The sequence below is a fragment of the Jaculus jaculus genome, chromosome 1, assembly GCF_020740685.1.
Source record: "Jaculus jaculus isolate mJacJac1 chromosome 1, mJacJac1.mat.Y.cur, whole genome shotgun sequence".
Classification (NCBI taxonomy): domain Eukaryota; kingdom Metazoa; phylum Chordata; class Mammalia; order Rodentia; family Dipodidae; genus Jaculus; species Jaculus jaculus.
In genome coordinates, this window is record NC_059102.1 from 274,229,628 (window position 1) to 274,242,339 (window position 12,712).

Below are 12,712 nucleotides of genomic sequence, written 5' to 3' on the forward strand. Positions count from 1 at the left end.
TTAAAAGAGGACAGGTTTTTGCACTTTTATACTGCTGTCAACAATGTTAATATTTCTTGGGATCTCAGGAAGATTCATATTCTTTACAGCTGATAGAGCACCAGCTGGAGCTCCTGCTAAGGCAGCCTCAGATTTCTCCAGCTTATTCTGTGCATCAATCTGTGTAAGGATCTTGTTCATGTTGGTCTCCAAAACCATTCCCCCCATCACCATTTCTGCAAGAATATTGTCAACCTTGTCTACATGGAACATTAAATCCAGTTCACAGACATTTTCAAAACATTTGTTTAATGTTTCCACAAACACGTAAGGCTGGTAGAACTTGGACAGCGTGGCTTCCCCAGGTTGTTGAAGATGAGGATCTCCTTGATCATGGCTGGGCTGGACCGACATGGTGGGCGCACTGGGGGCGGGGGGGGGGGCTGGGCAGTGCCCTGGGCTGATGCCGGAGCCTGCGATCCGATCCTTCCCCCCCGCCCCCTCCCACACATTTAGTATCAACTACTAAATACATAATTCAATAAACATTGTAATGGGCATACATAGATATATTTGACTGGAATCTAGATAAAATTCCTTGTGCTCAGAATTAAAACAACCAGCTCTCAGCTTCTGCTGTGATTCTATTTCTCTGTCAAATCAAACAGAAACTGAACTATGTCTGCTTATAACACTTGCTGGAACTTTAGTTATAGCCTCAGACAGATACTGGAATGTGTCCTTGTACAAATTGTGGTTCCAAAGCACTAGGAGTTTTCTGGGGTGATGGGAACAGTCCATATCTTGATGGGGGTTTGAAGTATCAGGTATTATATACGTACGTGTATATGTACTTATAAAACTCAGCAAACAGGGGCTGGGAATGTAGCTTAGTGTCACAGTGCTTGCCTCGGGACACAGGAAGCCTGGGTTTGACCCCCAAACACTCCCACAAACAATTTATCAGATGGGACACTTAGATTTCAGTATTTCACCATGTGTCAATATACCCCTGAAAAACCTACAAACAAGTATTGAATTCTAATTAAATTATACTGAAGTATTTAGGGAAGAAGATGTAGGCATGTGCACCACACATTATGTGGATTGATCCATCCAGATTCATGGTAACATGGTGCAGCAATGTGTTAACAATTGTAGACCCTGGGTGATAGACACATTACAGTTCACTGTCCAGATTTTTCAGATCTCTGTGTTGATATTTTCATAACTAAATATAGAGACTCACATCATGAAAGGTAGGAATAGCATGTCCTGTCATTGGGAAAAAAAAACAAAAACCATGTGGTTACCTTCACATTGCACACACAAGTTGTTTAAAAATAAGTAACACTATGAAATGAAGTGCTATATTATGTGGTATAGATTGGGAGTCCAGAAAAGATAAATTCAGTAGGAAAAAATGTGAGAAAGGACTAGGATGAAAAAAGGTCTGATTTATTTTTTGAAGTTTTATTTATTTATTTGAGAGCGACAGAAGAGAGACAGAGGGAGAATGGGTGTGCAGGGCCTCCAGCCACTGCAAATGAACTCCAGGCCCCCTTGTGCATCTGGCTAACATGGGTCTTGGGGAATCGAGCCTCGAACTGGGGTCCTTAGGCTTCACAGGCAAGTGCTTAACTGCTAAGCCATCTCTCCAGCCCAAGTTCTAATGTTTTTATCTTAAAATTTGCTGTCATCTAGTGAGAGGAGTACCAACGTAGCTCAGGGAAAATTGCGTGAGTGAAACAGACAAGAGGAAGGGATGCAGAGTCCATAAATGGGCATGAAAGTTAAGATAAAAATGATATATAGATAGTATCTTAGCTTGTTGTTGCAATCAGCTCCTCCTTGCTGAAACAAATATCCAACCAGAAGCATCTTGTGGGAGGAAAGGGTTTATTTCTGGCTTATAGATCCAGGGGAAGCACCATCAATGGTGGAAGACCATGGCTCACTTCCATAGATCCAAATAGAGAGAGGTTATCAAAAGCCAGCAAGCACCAAACACACATAGGCAACACCTCAAGCTGCTCTTTTCACACCTTAGGGCAAGGCTCAAGATCCACTCCCAAACACACCTTAGGGCTGGGCTCCAAGATCCACCCCAGTGACACGTCCTCCAGCTGGGCTGTTGGAGACTCAAGTTACTCACTTAATCAAAACTATCTTGGGCTATGGGGAACATATATTCACACTCAAACCACTGCATTTGGGCCTCTATAACAAAATGTTGTAGAGTGTGAGCTTCTTACAGCTGTAGAAGTTGGAAAGTATTCTTCCTAGCTTCAAAGTGATCATATTGTTTGCTATATCTTCTCATGACAAAGAGAAGAAACAAGCCCTCTGGTCTGCTATAGGCACACTAGCCTCCCAATGAAGATCCCATCTCTCATCATATTGACCACATCTAAGCCTACTGTATTTTGAATATGAAATGCCCACTATAGGCTTATGTGTTTAACTCTTGGTCCCCAGCTGGTGGCACTGTTTGAAAAGGCTGTGGAACCTTTAGGATGTGGAGCCTCCTTGGAAGAAGTGAGTCCCTGGGGGTAGTCCTTAAGGTTATATAATCTGGCTCCATGTCCTGTTCATTCTCTGCTTCATGACTGCAAATACAATGTGACTAGCTACCACTTGCAGCCATGTGCCTTCACCTCCATGGTGTGCTGTATACCCCTGGACTATAGCCATAACAAACCCTTTGTTAAGTTGCTTCTGGTCAGGTATTTGGGCACAATGACAAGAAACATAACCAATACACTTTCCAAGGTCCCCATACCCAAATATCAATACATGGGAAATTAGGGCTTCAACATACAGATTTGGGAGTGAGGGAGACAGAATTCAACCTAGAATAGGTAGTGAAGATCCAAGGCTATAGAAACCACATGCCAACACACCACATTTGCTGCAATAGCAAATGCTCTAAAAGGAAAGACATGCCTAAGTTGTGTTCTTGAAGAGTTAGGGTTAACAGTGGAAATTTCCAGGAGGGAGTGGGAACTCAAAGGGTGACCATATTTCATTCAACCTTGTGACTTCTCAAGTACCCACATTATTGTTTATTACTAGGAATCATTATCACACATTCTTTTCAGTTGAAATCAATGGCTAAATTGTTGAAGCACTAGCCCTGGAGACTTTTACAGTTAAGTGCTCACTTAACACTCTGAACTGTTCCGATCAATATAGCTTCTCTTTTGAAAAGATGAAGCACATTGGCTCCTGCATCTGAATGTTTGGGCTGAACTCTACATACACTAGCTTTGTGCCTTTTTGCAAGGAAGACCTATAGAGTTAATGTTAAGTGCTTCATCAAAAAATAATTGCCACTCCTAGAAAATGTCTAGGTATTTTTTGAAACTCCCATGTAGAGTTTCTCTCTTCTGCAATTTCTTTTTATGTTCAAAATCCCCAATAAAGCAGGAGACTAAAAAAAGGAAAATGAAGAAGACAAGGGGAAAAGAAGATAATTGAGGCCAAATGATTTCATATCTGCAGCAGAGAAGCTGTCAGATGTATCTGCTTGCTATCTTTTTCAATTTGGGCTGGCTTCAAAAGCAGAAATTAGGCTGCACAAGGAATAAACACACACACCAATGTGGGTGGATTTCACACACGGTGTAGGATGATAAAAGTCAGTAGCAGAACAATTTTACTCTGCCTTACCATTGATGCAATGTTTTGAAACGCAGACCCACCCTAAATGAGCATTCCTGTACCCACATGTTCACAGAAGGATGTTCCCAGGAACTACTTTAGTGGTGACCCAAAACTACAAAGCAGTTGCCAGACTGTGATAGGGCCGGAAACCAAAAGTCTGCTCAGCAATAAAGAGGAACTAGACAGAGGCAGGGAACACAAAGATGGTCCTCCATCGCTACTTGCCCTGGAACAAAGTCTATGGGGGATATGTACTGGGTCCCTGGTCACCTTGACACTTTTCCTGCTAAGGCATTGGCGTCTAGGGAAAGCAGTGAAGGCAGGAGGGAAAAAGAAAGGAAACAATTCTTTTTAGAGTGTATTTGTATAAACATAGATCAAAACATGGGAAGATACTCACCAGCTTCAAGAGAGTGGTATCCTCTGATTAAGGTGAGAGAATTAGGGATAACCAAGGACTATCAACTGAATTTGTAATGTGTTTATTCTTTATTGGAAATATTTTATTTATTTCAGAAAGAGAGAAAGAGGCAGAGACAGACAGACAGACAGAGAATGGACGTGCCAGGGCCTCCAGCTGCTGCAAACAAACTCCAGATGCCTGTGCCATCTTGTACATATGGTCTACATGGGCCCTGGGGAATCAAACCTGGGTCCTTAGGATTCATAGGCAAGTACCTTAACCACTAAGCCATCTCTCCAGCCCCCTTCATTCTTTTTATTAAGCCTTGAGGCAGTGATGACATTAGTATGAAAAACTAAACATAAAAAGAGAATTATTTCCCCCTCTCAAAGTCCATCCAAACTCCCATGCATAAGTCTTATTTTTTCAGCTAAATCTCACACATCTGAATGACTTTTAGGCATAAGCATGCTTAAAATGGTGTGTGTGTGTGTGTGTGTGTGTGTGTGTGTGTGTGTGTGTGTATGTCTATTTTACCAAGATATATTTCAAATTCTGAAACATCTAGGTTTACCAACTAGCTTGAGGTTTTGACTTCATGTTATTAATGATCTATACTAATACCACATTACATTGGAAGATGGTGCAGCGTAACTTTGTAGTTTGTAAATTACTGACATATACATTAATATAAAAGGTAAATAATTGGTTTCATCTCAGATGCCAAGCCCAAAATGATGTATGGTAGCTCCCAGAGAGGATTTGAAGGTGAATTGTAAAGCCACATCTGTACCAAGCAGTGGGTCTAGGGAGGGGTGTCAAGGGCAGGCCTAGGTGTCCTGCATGCCAGCATTTTTCTGATTCTCCTCCTACCACTCTTAGTAGTGCTTTTCCATCTCTCTTCACTTATTCTGTATATCTTGGTGCTTTCCAGAATCCTCCCTCCTCCATTCTCCCATGCTGCCTTAGTCATTGACTGGTTTCAGTCAGTCATAGCAACCCTACATTGCTGAGTCCTTCCCAGCACCACTCAGCCAGGTGTGACCCCTCTCCTTTACCTCCAACTGCATGCATGTGGTGTTCATCTGCAAGTGTTCCAATTATTTGTCTCCCTTCTTTTAGACAGCTAATAGACTATGGGCTGTGAAAGGATAAGGCAGATATTGATCTCTGTACTCCTGAATTTTGTCACATAGTAAGCAATCAATAAATGTTTGCTAAATGAAAGAATGATCTAATGAATGTTGTCCTTATTTTGCAGAAAAGAAAACAGACTCAGAAGTTGGGATTTATCTCAAGGTTACTCTTCCTTCAAAACTCTCCCAGCTTTCCTCCAGAAGAGAGATTGACAAGTTTTTTCTTCCCCTTACCATCCCAGACAACTACCACACCACATTTTGCCTGTTTGCAGTAAAATTTCTTGGACATTCTGTCTCTACTTGCTGTTCCAAGTCCTCTCCAAAGTTTTCTCTTCAGTTCCTTTCAATCAGCTATATAGAACTCTACTGTCATCCAAGGCGCTGGTTTTGCTAGAGGCAGCGGATAGCCTCAGGACTCATCTTGTTTTAATCATCCAACTATATTAGATGCAGTTGATCTCTTTTTATTTTTGCTTGTGCATATGTGGTATAGTACACATACGTGTGTGGGGATGCACATGTATGCACATGTGTGGGGACCAGATGTTGATGTTGGGTGTTTTCCTCAATCACTTTCCACCTTAGTTTTGGAGACAGGGTCTCTCACTCAACACTGATTTGGCTAGAATAGCTAGCCAGTAAGTCCCAGCGGTCCCCTGTTGCCACCTCCCCAATCTGATTTACGTGCGCACACTGCCACACCCAGCTTTTATGTGGGAGCTGGGGACCTGAACTCAGGCCCTTGTGCTTGCAAACAAGCACTTTATTTACTGAGTCATCTCCCCAGCATGATACAGTTAATCTCTTACTTGTCATACATAACAAGTCCTTCACTTGGATTCCCAGATGTCACCTTCTCCTGGTTCTCCTCAATCTGTACTGACTCTATTGCAGTCTCCTTTCCTCCCTGATTGTTTTTCCTTTGGTTTTTAGATAGGTCTAACTATGTAGTTCAAATTGGCCTAAAACTTGTTATGTAGCCTCAAATTCATGGTATTCCTGCCTCATCCTCCTGGGTACTGAGATTATAGACATATGCTACTCTCCTGGCCCTAATTTCTTTTTTAAAAATATTTATTTCTTTTAGAGAGAGAGAGAGAGCAAGAGAGAAAGAGTGAATGGGTGTGCCAGGACCTCGAGCCACTGCAAACAAACTCCAGACACATCAGTAGCCTTGTGCATCTGGCTTACATAGGTACTGGGAAATTGAACCTGGGTTCTTTGGCTTTGCACATTAGTACATTAACACATGCTAATCAAATAAAACATCTTTCACATGCATCCTATTGCCTTTATCCTGAAAGCACATTTATATTTCCTTCCCCTCATAATTTTGAATAAGTTGTTCTATGGTCACCTAGAGATGGTCGCAGCATTAAGCTTTCTTTCTCTTTGCTCATCTTTGCTTTCTTCAGTTTCATCAGTGAAGTATTTTGCTTTGGTTTTGTCTCACTGAATTCATTCTCTTAGTGGTTTCCTCTGTAGCTTGAAGCCATTGCAGAAAATTATTCCTACATTCCATGGGTTACCTTCTGTTTTGTTTTGTTTTGTTTTGTTTTGTTTTGTTTTGTTTTGTTTTGTTTTGTTTTGTTTTGTTTTCCGAGTTAAAGCCTCACTCTAGCCCAGGTCAGCCTACGTACTTTGTAGCCCCAAGCTGGCCTCCAACTCATGGGGCTCCTCTACCTCTGCCTCCCAAGTTCTGGGATTAAAGGTGCACACCACTATGCCCGGCACTGAGTTACATTTCCTTGCTGTCTTTCATCTCTCTTATGCCTGTCATGCATGTTTCAGTCTTCCCTTTTATTTTATTCCTTGTGCAGAATGCTTGCTTGGGTACCACATTGCTCCTGTTCATCTTGCTCATGTATCATCTGGATAGATTTGCCTAGTTCTTCATTTTGCTCTGACAGACAAAAATGTGAATTTTTTTTTCATGGTAGGGTCTCACTTTAGCCCAGGCTGACTGGAATTCACTACTTAGTCTCAGGCTGTCCTCAAACTCACAGTGATCCTCCTAACATGGCCTTCTAAATGCACCACCACAACTGGCTAAAATATGAATTCTTATTGACACTTTCCTGTCCTTGTCCAGAATCTTTATTCTTTTCTAACTACATTTTGGGGCATGGATCTAACTTTTCACAAATTCCTACTTATAGCATAAGGATGGTAGGTTAAAAACAGCTCAGGAGGCATCCTTTCAAAGCCCTTGTCATAAGATAGACTGACTCTGTCCTCTAAGATGTTAGGAATGTCCAGTTTGAGGTGACCTCTCCTCCCTGTCAGGAGGAGTATTCCCGGGCTTCAAACCAGTCCCCAGTTTCAGCATGGGGTCTTAGAAAATGTAATACCTGTTGGCTTTTTCTAGCTCAATTGTGATCTTAAATCACAAGTAGGATGTCTGCTCTAAGTGTTTTTCTCTACTTCCAACCAAATCAAAGGCAATAATTAATGAGAATTTGGAGGGCTGTGCCACTCACTTCCTTCCCTTGTATGCCTTTGGGAGAAAGGTGACATAGAGCTATAGTATGTTATAGAATCTTCATTCCCCCCCCCCCATACTATTTGGTTTAAAACATGATGAGAACTTCTTTCCTTGCTTGGTCATTACTAGTGATTTATCTGGTTTATTTCTCTGAGAATTGAGGAGAATGATTCTGGAAACAAAAAATATGTGTGTGCTTATGTTGTACCTTTGTGCACACATATATGCACACACATACACACACAGAATCATGTGCTACATAATGGCTATTCAGACAATGCTGTATGATAGTGGTGGTCATAAAAGAGTATATTGCCTAGCACCATTGTGGATGTCTTAGTTTGTGTAAGAATTCTCTGAACTCTGATGTTCACACAATGATGACAGCCTTTATTAGTGACACATTTTTAATATACCACTACAACATATGGCTGTATAATATATATACAGAGGGAGGAGACTGGACATTTTCCCCTAGCATCCTTTGGAACAAGTGTTAGGCAGGAGGGGAACAGCAGTGCGGTAACTCCAGAAGACCCCTGATGACATGGTGGCAAGTCCTATTCAGCGAACATGGGGTTTTGTTTTTCTGAAGCTATTCAGCCACGGCATTTCTCATTTACTCTCTCTGCTGCTGTTTGTCTTCTCAGCAAGAGGCACTGTCATCCTTAGTCTGGAAAAGCCTTTGTTGTGTTTGGCATTAGAACGATTAAAGTGAGGACTCAGGAAGCTGTCTCCACTCTGCAGCAGGGTGAGGAAGGAAGAAACTAGGTTGGATGAGAAAAATGAGAAGTGAGACAGGTAGGCTGAGCTGCTAGGACCTGTCACAGAAATGGCAGGTAAGAAATCTGGACTTGAGCAGTGAGTGGCCTTGGGATGTAGAGTGGGAAATATGGGCGTGAAACACGGGTAGGCGATCTGCAAATCTAATGTCTTCCATCAGTGCACAGATCCACAGCCTCTCAGGAAAGTCTACAAACATATCCACTGAGCATTTGTGCTTGGAATTAATAGGAAAATCCCATGAGACTATTGACCTCATGCGCTGTGCCCTCAGAAGGCAGAAACCTTTTAGGCCCTGAGGCTACCCCTGTAAGCTTTATCTTCAGCACCATCTCTATGATGGACTGCCACCCACATGGTGCTCTGGCATTTCTATGCACAAAGTAATTGGCTGTAGAAGATTGTTAGATGCCTTTCTACAGAAGGAAACTGCCAAAACAAATTCTATTTTATCAACTCAATATGTTTTGATATTTTGAATCTGAAAGCACTAGTTCTGTTTTAATTTGACTTCTCCATGATATAAAATTGTTTTTAGGCTGGGCATGGTGGTGCATATCTTTAATCCCAGTACCTGGGAGGCAGAGGTAGGTAGGAGGATTACCATGAGTTTGAGGCCACCCTGAGACTACAATGTGAATTCCAGGTCAGCCTGAGCTATGGCAAGACCCTATCTCAAAAAAACACAAACAAAAACAAAAGTTGTTCTTTACTATGAGACCAAAATGAATAAAATGGAAATAGTTCACTACATTTTATAATTTAAAAAGAAATTTATTTATTTGCAAGGAGAGAGAGAGAGAATGGGCATTTCAGGGCCTCTAGCCACTGCAGACGAACTCCAGACACATGTGCCACTTTGTGCATCTGGCTTTATGTGGGTACAGGGGAATGGAACCCAGGTTGTTAGGTTTTGCAGGCAAATGCCTTAAATGCTGAGCCATCTCTCCAGCCCATGTTTTATAATTAAGTAGCCATTTACTTCAAGGAGATTGTTATTTTATGTTCCTTTCTTCATCATTTCTATAAAGGGCATATAATTCTTCAAACTTCTCAAAGAAGTAACCAAGCTCATGACGTCCTAGGTGGTCAGGGTGAATAGAGATATGAAAGCTCAATCATGATAGCTAAACCTTATTGGTATTGTTAATACTAATGACTGCTAATCAACATTCATTGATTTGTTAACTCATTAATCTTCTCTAGCTAAACTAAATGTATTCTCATTTAATCACAACAATTATATTATTTATTGCTATCTAGCTTGCAGACGAGAATGAGACTTGCATTCTGTAACTTGTACAAAGCTCACAGCTGGTTCATGGAAAGATAAGGACAATATGCGGGCTCTGACCCCAGAGCTTCTACAACCATGAAAGGCATGTTAGCTACCTAGGACTACATAACTAACTACTCCAAAATTTAGTTGGTTAGGAACAGGCTTGTGAAATGATGGAGTGAAGCAACTTAAAGGAGCATCTCTTATCTCCTAGTGTGTGTGGATCTAAACTCTGTACACAGCATAACAGGGTGTCTCTGTTCCTCACAAGGCTACAATCAAGGTACCAGCCAGGGATTCAGAAATCTCAAGACTTAACTGGAAAGGGTCCACTTGTAAGCTCTCTCCCATGAGTGTTGGGGAGACACAGTTCCCTGCTGACACTTGACCACAGGCCTCCCTCAGTCTTTTGCCACATGGACTTGACCATAGCATGCATACAGCAGCTTGCTTTGTCAGTCATTAAAGAAGATGGGTCAGAAAGAGTTTGAACAAGATGGAGGTCCCAGTCTTGTAACCTCATATTGGACATGGCATCTCATCACTTGGTATCATCTATTCACTAGAAGCAAGTCCAGCCTTTGCTCAAAGGGAAGAACTGCACAGAGGTATGGTCACCAGGCACTGGGGCTCAGTGAGAGCCATTTCAGAAGTCTCCATTATTTCTCAAATAGCTGTACCCCATCACTCATAGGTGCAGGCTAAACAAGCTCATATGATGTGCTTGTGATGCTCTAGTCACAGATGGCTGGACCAGAAATGGACACTGATCCAGATGAGGTTATTAGACTTCCTCCCTCATGAGCTCTGAATGGAAATACAGAGACTATGTTGAATTTTTACATGCGTTAAAGGAAATTAATTGGGAGCTATGGGGCAACCATCTCCCGCTGTTGTCTAGTAAGGTGTGGGAAGAGAGAAAGAGAGAGAATAAGAGACAGAGGTTGACTGTGGTTTCCTCCCCTGGGTTTGGAGGTATTTGATAAAATCAGGATTATGTCACTTTGCAGCCAGGGTTGAAATTCATAACACCTAACAACAAATAGTGCCCAAATGCCAACCAATCCATGGGGAACTCTGCATAATCAACTGTGTCAGCCCCAGGTGCTAGATGCTGGATGCCCACCAGCTCAGCTATTCATCATCCCAAGATGTATGCAAACTGCTAGTCCACAATGCTGTTTTCAGGGACATGGGCTGCAGAAGGATGGGGCCTAAGAACCTCAGTAATGAGGACTCAGGGGTAACCTAGCCCCGAAACCTTGGTGCAATAGCAGTTTTTCCCTGTAGCCTACTAGGAGCCAGTATTTGTGGCAGCCGATTCATGGGTGAGATTTCTGTGATGACAACCCAGTGCTTTCCTGGCTCACTTTCTGTGATCCCAGAAGCAAGCATGCAAGTACCCTGTTGAGGACACACAGTGCTGTGTGAGAAGACGCTGGAAAATTCCACTCTTGGGTAATGGGACTTGGAAAACTTGCTACTTCTCTAAAATGGAACCAATATAAATGTGCTTCCCAAGCAAGCATGAGGGCCTGAGGGGGCCTGACACTGCCCAAGTTTGAATCACCAGATCCCACATAAACAGCCAGGCAGGTAACCCCAGGCCCACAAAGGGGAGCAGAGACCAGAGAATCACCTAGGCTCACACACAAAGAAGGAAGAGATTCTGGTTCAAAATGAGAACTGGTGAAGAGTGATGGAGCAGGAATCTGACGATCTGCTCTGGCTGCCATAGGCCAGCACCCTGCCTCCTCCCCAGGAGAGGGCATGAGATGTAGCAAGGGCACATTCATATACATGTGCCACTGATGCCACACAACAGTGCCCCAAACACACACTACATAAGCAAAAAATAATAATTTAGGCCCACACAGAGCTCCTCAATTGGCTTAAGGACTGTGAATTCCATGGTATTGTGTATACAGCTTTATGGGCATTTACAGATAGTCAATAGGACGCAAAACATAAAAATCCCAAGAGCCAGTTTTGGAGAAAAGATCAAGTATATTTCTATTATGTTAAAATTAAGTCATCTGAGAGAGAGCAAGATCAGTGAATGTTCACAGTCTAAATCTGCTTGGGAATGAGTCATTGACACAGCATTTCTGTAAATCTGGCAGAATTCCTACCTGATTCCCTGTCTGCACCATGGGTTCTTTCCCTCCCATTGGGAATAAACACCAATGAGTACAATCCAACAACCAGTAAGATGTAAATCTTGAAATCTCACCCTAACCATTAAACCTAAAGCTAGTTACATTTTGAGATCTCCTTTCCAGTTAAACCTTTGCATAAGAGTACTTGGCAGGTGATCATATTTCATCTTGTAGCTATTGTGGACAATCGCTCTGCTTCCTACTTCAACAAAATATAAGTTGTGCCAGAGAGATGTCTTAGTGGTTAAGGCACTTGCCTATAAAGCCTAACACCAGGGTTCAATTCCCCAGTACTCACATAAAGCCAGGTGCACACTGACACATGCATCTGGAGTTCATTTGCAATGGCTGGAGGCCCTGGTGCACACAGTCCCTCTCTCTGTTTCTCATTGCTTTAATCTCTCTCTGCTTGCAAATACATAAATTATATATATGTAAGTTATTATAATTACAACGAAAAGATGTGTGCCCCTGTCTACAACAGTGTACATCAGACATGTTCACTTCTTAGGAAATAAGATAGGTTTCAATGCATTAGAGTTCAATGCTCATGATTGTAACTCATAATCCAAACCACTTTTAATCAGAATTTTTGCCCTACGAGAGTTTTTTGAGTTGCAAGGGATATGTAGATGTTAGAGGTTTTTGTTGTTGTTTAAAGAAAGAAATCAGCTGGGCACATGTCTGTGATCTTAGCTACTTGGGACTCTGAGGCAGGAGGATCACAAATCAGAGGCCTGTTTGTTACATAGTGAGTTCAACACAACCCTGGGCAACTTTGTAATACCTTATCTCAAAATAAAAATTTAAAAGAGCTGG

General features: G+C 42.0%; 1 pseudogene; it reads right to left on the reverse strand.

Annotated features, from left to right (window-relative positions):
* On the reverse strand, positions 1-374 carry LOC123458629 (annotated as a pseudogene).
* Positions 375-12,712: the final 12,338 nt, after the last annotated feature.